The sequence below is a fragment of the Otolemur garnettii genome, unplaced genomic scaffold (assembly GCF_000181295.1).
Source record: "Otolemur garnettii isolate 467f Iridium unplaced genomic scaffold, OtoGar3 scaffold00026, whole genome shotgun sequence".
NCBI classification, from domain to species: Eukaryota; Metazoa; Chordata; class Mammalia; order Primates; family Galagidae; genus Otolemur; species Otolemur garnettii.
Genome location: NW_003852421.1, coordinates 3,898,885 through 3,907,560, shown reverse-complemented (window position 1 = coordinate 3,907,560; position 8,676 = coordinate 3,898,885). Strand labels below are relative to the sequence as shown.

The following is an 8,676-nucleotide window of genomic DNA, read 5'->3' as shown; positions in this document are numbered from 1 at the left end:
CACACACCCGCACACACACATGCCTGCATACACGCACCCCCCCACACACATATCTGCATACACACATACCTGCACACACACACACCTGCACACACACATACCTGCACACACACACACCTGCATACACACACCCGCACACACACATACCTGCACACACACACATATACCTGCACACCCACCCACCCACACACACACCCGCACACACACATACCTGCACACACACACCTGCACACACACACATCTGCACACACACCGACCTTGCCCTGTGTGAGGTAAGCTCATGGATTCTGGAACAAGAGGAATCCCAGGTTTTGTGTCAGAGTTTAGAGACCAGGGAGTTTAGAGCATGCCCACTTTGAATAATGAGGTTTGGGATTCTTTGGGGGTGGGGGACTTGGATGTGACTGGACCCTTGAGGCTTGTTGTAGTCCAGATCTGCACCCGCAGCTGCCCTGGAATAAAACCAGTTTCTGATTTGCTTTTTTGTTTATGTCAAAACATTGTAAACCAAAAAACCAGAAGACCAATTAAGAGTTAAGTACTAGCATGCCCAGAGCGGAGACAAAATTCTCCCCTGTCATTTTTTACAATCTTTTACCAACTTGCTTTTGCATGATTCAAGTTTATGCCATCAGATCGTTTTGCCTTTAAAACGTTCTAATAAACATTTGGCTGACCCTTAAAATTAAATTATATTAATAATTTATATTCATTATAATATATTAACAGTGCTTCAGTTACATTGTAATCTTTTGACCACGGTACTTTTATAGTGTTTTCCTTTGGGTGAATGCCCAGTGGCACTGTATTTACCATTACTGCGTGTATTATTTTAATACTCACAACCTGTGTCGCATAATAGTTTCAAAAAATAGAACAGCCTACAGTGCATGCGATTGTGATTTGGAAATCTTTTACCATTCAGACATAAGCCTAAGTATAAAATGTAAATAAATCCTGGGTACGTGAGTCATTACAAAAATTTTAAGACACACAAATATCCAGAAAAGAAAGATCCAAAATTCACGCTGACGGAGACAGATGAAGCCCTCCCAGCAACCCAGGTAAGCGGAGCAAGGTGAAACTTGCCCAGGTGAATCAGAAAGGACCCTGTTGACTGCATTTTTTGGAAGTGAAATGACAGACCATAACACAGTTTGTCACCAAACTTTTGTAGTGACCTAGGTATTTGATAAGCCTTGTGGAATTTATTTGTTGTTAGATTTTTATGTGACAGACAAATAGGAACGCTTTGGGGTCTCTGGTTGTTAATAAAGCTCCGAGTTTTCTTACCGATGCCATATACCCGCCAGCCATGAATGGTCCTTTCTTTCTCGAGTTGCCGTGATGTCATTTTGTCTTGTTTAGCATCTAGTCTGGGTTCTCCCTCGTGGGCACCCCATAGCGATTAGTCATTTCAGCAGGACTTCCCCATCAACATCTGCTCCTCGAGCCCACTACATGTGAGAAAACGTGGGATGGTGCTTTGAAAGTTGCAAAGTGTTGTGCAGGTGGTGGTGAGAAGGGGACCTTGGCTACCCCACATGAAAGACTAACGCAGCGGAGGACACCCCACCACACGCCCACTAACGTGCTCCTGATGAGTCTGTGTTTGCTCGCTCTCTGAGAGCTGCTGGTGGGATCCTTCCCAGGGAGCTCCCCTGCCCCTACAAGACCCTTGAGTCACACAGTCCTTGCTCTGTGTGGGGACACACGTCACTTCCCACCTAGCTGAGCTAACGGCCTTGCCTCCGATCTCTTGGAAGTTCCCAGGAATCAAAGCTTGGTAGCTTCCTTTCGGGCTTTGTCCTGCTTGACTTGTGTGAGAAGGAGCACTTAAATGAGAGTCAAATCACTGGTGTTAGAATTTTAACTTGGGGTTTCATCTGCCTTGTCCTTTAATTCTTCTTTCACAGTCAGAGATTCAACCTGAGCCTGATGGTTACAGTTCTTGGCGCTCTGTTGCTTACATATTGGGAATATTACCCATTTTATTTTTAGCCTTGCACCCCCTTCTCTTCTTTTCCGCCAGCTTCCCCCTGAGCCCATGCATACACACTATTCTCTAAATAATAGCGTTTTAGGCCTGGGCTTTTTCCCAGTCTGTATGCTTGGTCCGTACGACCAAATTGTCCATCTGTTCTCCATGCTCCCCACTGTTTCCTATTCATTTTTCAAGGTTCAGTGAAAAACTCGTTGTACAGGCTTTCCTGATCATAATTTTTGTCCCTAATATCCATTTATTCCCACTGTGCCAAGCTGCTTATAATGTATTATAGCTATTTTCATATTTGCTTATAATTTTCACTGGAATATGGGCTTAATTAGTTCCTTTAGCCTACTTTCTTATTGCATCTGATGTGTAATAGATACTTAATAAAAGTTTCTTCAACACAAATAACTTCACTCTTCCATTTCCTGCGGACTGTAGGCTTCTCAGGGGCAGCCAGTTCACCTCTCCTCATTCTTTTCTCCATAGAACTCAGCTCAGTGTCCACCACATAGTAGATGCTAAATAAACGTTGGAAATAGTAACAAAAGAAAATCCTTTAAATAAAGCAACACTACAAAATTTTCCAGATACTATTCCAAGTCAGGAGGTAAGGTGAGAGAAAGATGGTAATGGTGCCCATTGTAGGGATGAAGGAATTGCCAAAAAGGAAGTCATCTTGTGGGCACAACTCTTGGACTTTCTCATTTTCTGTTTATTTCACTTCTTTGGATACTCCCCAGAGTCTCATCTCAGGTAATGGTGGGCAGTTTGGTGAATATTGCAGCATTTCCCCACTGACTCCCCTGACAGAAGTCCCATCTGGGGTGTGGGAGAGCTAAGGATTCTTACCACCGGAGCACATCTCTAGGTGGACTGCAGGCAAATTGGTAAATAACCCCAGGATTCCTTTCTGCCCCCCCTGACCTTTGGAGCCCTTGGTTATGTGGGTCCCACAGCCCTCACTGTTTCCGCCCCACTAGAGATGAAAGTGGACCCCAGCTTGCTCAGTGCAGCTTCCCGCCAGGGCAGCAGGCCCTTATGTGAGCAGCACAAAGTCTTCATTCGAAGACTTTGAAGTGTGGGTTTCTATTTTCTAGCTTTCCTTTTTTGGAACTAGGCTCATTTGCTAGAATGAAACTATTTAACAGTTTCTGTTGGGGTGTGCCAGGCATTCTGCAAGGGGTTGACACCCAGTAATGGGTCAAGTGAACAGGGTCCCTAGTCAGTCCCAGACCAGGAGAGGGGCCAGCAGGCACTCACATGTTGGCCCACAGCAGACTACCACGCAGGTGGAATCAGCAATGGAGGTGGGACCCAGAGCACGGTGCACAGAGGAGAGGGCTCAGGAGGTTACTTGGCTTCCAGGGCCTTTTGCCTAGACTGATGACTCAGGACAGCAGGCCAGAGAGACAGAGATCACCCCGAGATGGAATGGAGGAGGAGGCTGACGGAGGAAACAGTTCAGAGACGAGAACATGCAGAATGTTCTTTTCTCTGCCCACATGGCAAGGTGAGACTCAGGGCTTTCTACCCATTATGCTTAGCTCTGCCTGCTCATTCTGTTGCCCTTCCTGAAAAGTTTAACCCTGTCTCCGTTTTCCCTATGTGCACGTGGGCATACTGACACGTAGACGCCCACTGCTCCCCTGCTCCAGCACACACAGAGCTATAGTCTCCACTCCAGCTCTCAGAACGTCTGACTCAGGGAAGGGGTGGGTTCTCGGAGTTCCCTTTTCCTCAACTGCTGCTTCTGCGTCAGCTGTCCTGCCACCACTAGCTGGTGAGCTTTTGTCCCTATTTGAAGCAGTAGAAAGCAAATGAGGAAGAGGCAAGGGAAACACGGGGGAGCAGAGAGAGTTAAACTGCTTTGTTGTGGCTGTTATGCAACCATTCCCTGCTAGCTTTCACCTGGAAAAAAAAAATCCACCTTGCGTGATGGTTGCATTCTATTTTTGGACTTGTCAAACTAGTATAAAAAGTGAAAGTATCATACGCTTAAAAATGGCAAATATCGATTCCTTCTTTTGTGGATTTCACAACTCGGGCAGAGGAAGAGTTAAATGGTAGTAGTGCAGGGAAGTAGCAGAGCAAAAGTCACGGTGCTGTTTCTTGGAACTATTTCTGCCAAACCAGTTATCATTTCTCAAGCCCTCTGAAAGCGTGCCAAAGCTGTCTGCAGAAGTAGCAACAGGCTGAGCAGCCAGCACGGGGTGTTCTTGTCTTCGGGCGTAATGCTGAGCGGTTTTTACAGTTATCTCTTTAATTGGCCTCTTATTTGCTTTCATTTTAAGCAGTGTGCCTTTTGGTGGAAAGTGCACTTAACTAAGAGTCAGAACATCTGGGTTCTAGTCTTACCCAGATACCGCAAACCAGCTACCTTCCAGAGGCATCAGATTTTTTGCCTATGAAAGCTGAAGTAATTGAATCAGGGCTCTTTTATAGTCCATCCTAATTCAAGAGGCCAGGAGATGGCAAACTATGACCCCCAGGCAGGCCAGTCTGGCCCACTGCCTGTTTATGTATCGTCCATAAGGTAAGAGTGGTGGATTTTGCACTTTTAAAAACGCTTTTCAATGGTTGAAAAAAATCAAAAGCAGAATGTTTTGGGATACATGAAAATGATAGGATTTCAAATCTCAGGGTCTCTAAATAAAGTTTTATTGGAACACTGACATGTTCATTGGCATACTGTCTATGGCAGAGTTGAGTGGTAGTAACAGAGGGACCTTATGGCTGGCAGAGTTCACTATCTTGTCCTTCAGAGAAAAACTGTGCTGATACCTGTGTCCACAGTTAATCATATGTTCTTATTTCTTGCATTTATAGCATGATAACACCCTATTGAGTTGCTGTAAGAGTGAATTGATGTAATGGATGGGAAAGCATTTTGAGAAAGTTAAAAGCATAAGCAAATATTTATTAGTCAATTAATATTGAGAAATGCTGTCAAGTGCATAAATACCCAACTACTAAATGTTTCCATATGAAGAAGAAACAAGCCCTTACTAAAAATGTGTAAAGACACAAATTATATTTTTATTTAGTAGGGTTGAAAGTATATGGGATAGGATTGCAGATGTGGAAAATCATATGTGACTGGGGGAGGGTGGAAGAACAAAAACTTATTTGCTAGGTTGGTATAATTCTAGGTGATTTTTGGCCAGGCATGGTGGCTCATGCCTGTAATCCTAGCACTCTGGGAGGCTAAGGTGGGTGGATTACTTGAGCTCATGAGTTTAGACCAGCCTGAGCATAAGCAAGACCCCATCTCTACCAAAAAAGAAAAACTGAGGCAAGAGGGCCACTTGAGCCCAAGAGTTGGAGCTTGCTGTGAGCTATGATGCCACAGCACTCTACCCAAGCTGACAGCTTGAGACTATCTCAAAAAAAAAAAAAAAATTCTAGGTGAGTTTTTTTTTTAATGCCTCAGTTGTTTAAACTACTATTAAAATTCTGTTTTAAAATAATAAGAGCAAAGGGAAAGTACCCTCTAACCTTATTTTAATACTAATGTTTTAAAAAGATTTTTTTTTAATTTCTAAAGTGAGTTTGAATTATAATGGATAAAATATAATTATCTGTATATGCCATACTTACATTGTCTACAGGCATCACTATGTCCCAAACCCTTGAAAGAATCAAAGTCAAGTACTGGAAACAAAATATAATTTTAGACAAGTTACAATAGCTGTGACTTACCTTGCTAGTTTTTGTTATAGTGATATTAGAATAACCTGTCACAAATTAAAGAGCCCAGCTTTTACTTTCACAAGGAAAGTAAAATTCTGCTTGTTTAAAATTTAGCTTATTCTGGGCAGCACCTGTGGCTCAGTGAGTAGGGCGCTGGCCCCCTATAATGAGGGTGGCGGGTTCAAACCTGGCCCCAGCCAAACAACAACAAAAAATAGCCAGGCATTGTCGCAGGCGCCTGTGGTCCCAGCTACTTGGAAGGCTGAGACAAGAGAATCACCTAAGCCCAGGAGTTGGAGGCTGCTGTGAGCTGCGATGTCATGACACTCTACCAAGAGCAACAAAGTGAGACTCTGTCTCTAAAAAAAAAAATTAACTTATTCCTCCCCATTTCCTGCAAGCCCTGGATCAAGTGGTGAATGCAGTAGGCTGTCCAGCACACTGGTTCCTGAGGGATGAAAATGTCTGGGAAAATTTATTACTAACTTTAAGTCTTCATGGAATGCCTCAGGCAGAAGGCAATTCTTCAACGCCTGATGAATAGTTTTTTTTTTTTCCCCTGCATTAATATCCATCTGACAAAATGATGAAGTACAAGCTGGTCATTTGATGTGTCAGGAATGGTCAATAAACAATGACAAAGGATCCTTTACATTCTCACAATAAACACTGCTGTTCCTTCTCACCATCTTCCTTGATAAACACCATCTGGAGTTAGCTTTCTCCCGAGAGGCTGCTGGCTGCCATGATGTAGGATGAAGTCGGTGGCCTCTTGAGGATTTATTTTTGCCCCTCCCTTTTTTTTTCTGAAAAGCATGGTAGCTGGTGGGGGCTCTCTATTTGGGGCCCCGGGTTCTAATGACTCCCTTTCTGACTTGAGAGCCCATGTTAGGGAATGACTTATTTATTTATTTTCCTTAACATTGCTGCTTTTGCTTTGCATGAAAAGAGGGGCCCAGGCTATAGAGAGTTGAGTGTTTGTGTGTGTGTGGCATTTGGGGGCAGTTACTGTGTGTTTAAGTGGCAAATGGGGGAGGTGGGAAGAAGATTTAAATAGTGACTTCTATATAATGAATGGACACTCTCTCTTTGGTGTTTTTATGAGAAACAACAGTAGAAAATTAAATACATATTTGGATGTTGAACTGGTATTTAATTGACCTCTACACTGCATCAAGTTGGGGCCATCCCTACAAGCCCTTACTTTATCCCCAGGCCTAGAACAGTGCTGTATGTGTTTAATGAACAGTATTGTATGTGTTTATTGAAGTATTTATTGAATGAATCACTATCATCTTGGTTCTAGGTATGTATTGTATAAAATTACTGTCATAGCTCTTCAAAGGCATACATTTAATTGTAATTGTCCTCTAAATCTCTTTCTCAAGGAGTGAGCCAGTTATAACTCTTTCGGCCAATTGGCAGCAGATATCTTAGCATGCTCAGGCTGCTATAACAAAAGTCTTTAACCCGAATGGCTTACAAACAACCAAAATCTATTTCCTGCCGTTCTGGAGGCTGAGAAGTCCATGATCAAGGAGCAGGAAGACGCAGTGTCTGGAGAGAACCTGCTCTCTGGATGCCCTTGCCTTGTGTCCTTATATGATGGAAGGGGAGAGGCAGTTCTCTCTTTCGTAAGGGCACCAATCCCGTTTGTGAGGCACCACGCTCATAACCTGATCACTTTCCAAAGGCCCCACATCCTGACGCCATATCCTAGGGGGTTAGGATGTCAACAGATGTGTTTTGGGGGGACACAAACATTCAGTCCCTAGTGCCTGCTCTTCCTGCCTCTTTCCCCTCCTCCCACACCTACATCCACATTCCAGAAGCAGCTCCGCAAGTCTGCGGAAGTCATCTCTCTTAAAGTTTCCTAAGACTGTCCCATGCTTTCTCACCGTGTGTCCTCAGGACTCAGCAGGGATGGTGATGCTATTGCAGGGATGAAAGATGACGTGTGGGCAGGCATTATGGGATATGTGCATTCTCCTTGCCCCAGCCAGTGTTCCTCTCCTCCCTGCCCCTACCCCCCGAGGGAGACACATGTGCAGCAGTAGCCATGGCCAAGCTGTGATGTGGAAGGAAGAGTGCTCAAAGAGAGAGAGAGATGGCCCAGGTCACCTCCACGAGTGGCAGAGGAGGAAGGGAGCCACAGCCACATAAAACAGCAGTCTATCCTCAAAAAACAATAGGGTTGTGTCTGCATATCTCTCTCTGTCTCTCTCTCTGTGTGTGTGTGTGTGTGTGTGTACACATGTGCATGTGATATAGACGGAGAGAGAGGTGACTATTTTCTTGCCCTTGATTTTTCACTCCCGATCCTGACTCATTTAGCAGAGGAAAGGACAAATGGCATTGCACTGTGTGTGTGTGTGTGTGTGAGACGCCTGTCTTTGGAGGATGAGCTCATTGTCTGTGTGTAGCTCACACCTGTGCTGTTGTGGGCCCCCTGTCCTGGGGTTGGAGATTGGCAGGACTTTAAAGGAACCAGTAGCTCTGGGATTTGTCATTCATGTAAGAAGATAAATCCTGATTCCTGTGAATTCAAATGTATTCAATTGAAAAAAGATAGATTGTGCTTCTACTGTGTACCAAGCATCAGGGCTAGAATGATGAACCAGAAAAAAGTCTACTTTCAAGGGTCGCACATGTCCATGAGAAGAGAATATAACATTGCGTGGCCAGCATCACAGTGATGTGTACAGAAGGTGCTGTGGGGTTGGAGACAAGAGCAATACTTTTCTGCCTTGGGGAGGGCTCTGTGGAAAGCAAGGGAGATGGAGGCCATTGAGTTAACAATAGTTAGAAGGTTTCCAGGCGGTGATTTGGGGTAGGAAGGGAAGCAAAGGGAAAACAGCAATGAGCACAAGGGAGGGTGTGCAGACATGGGAGGGTGTGCAGAACGGGAGGGTGTGCAGACACAGGAGGGTGTGCAGACACGGGAGGGTGTGCAGACAAGGGAGGGTGTGCAGACACGGGAGGGTGTGCAGACA

At 44.5% G+C, this 8,676-nt stretch overlaps 1 long non-coding RNA gene across 1 annotated transcript in view; it reads left to right on the top strand.

Moving 5' to 3' along the window:
* The first annotated feature begins 3,213 nt into the window (after positions 1-3,213).
* Positions 3,214-8,676, top strand: part of LOC111724789 — a 12,189-nt gene continuing 6,726 nt past the window's right edge. The window contains exon 1 of the long non-coding RNA XR_002773013.1: positions 3,214-3,503. This is a non-coding gene — a long non-coding RNA (uncharacterized LOC111724789). The remainder of the gene's footprint in view (positions 3,504-8,676) is intronic.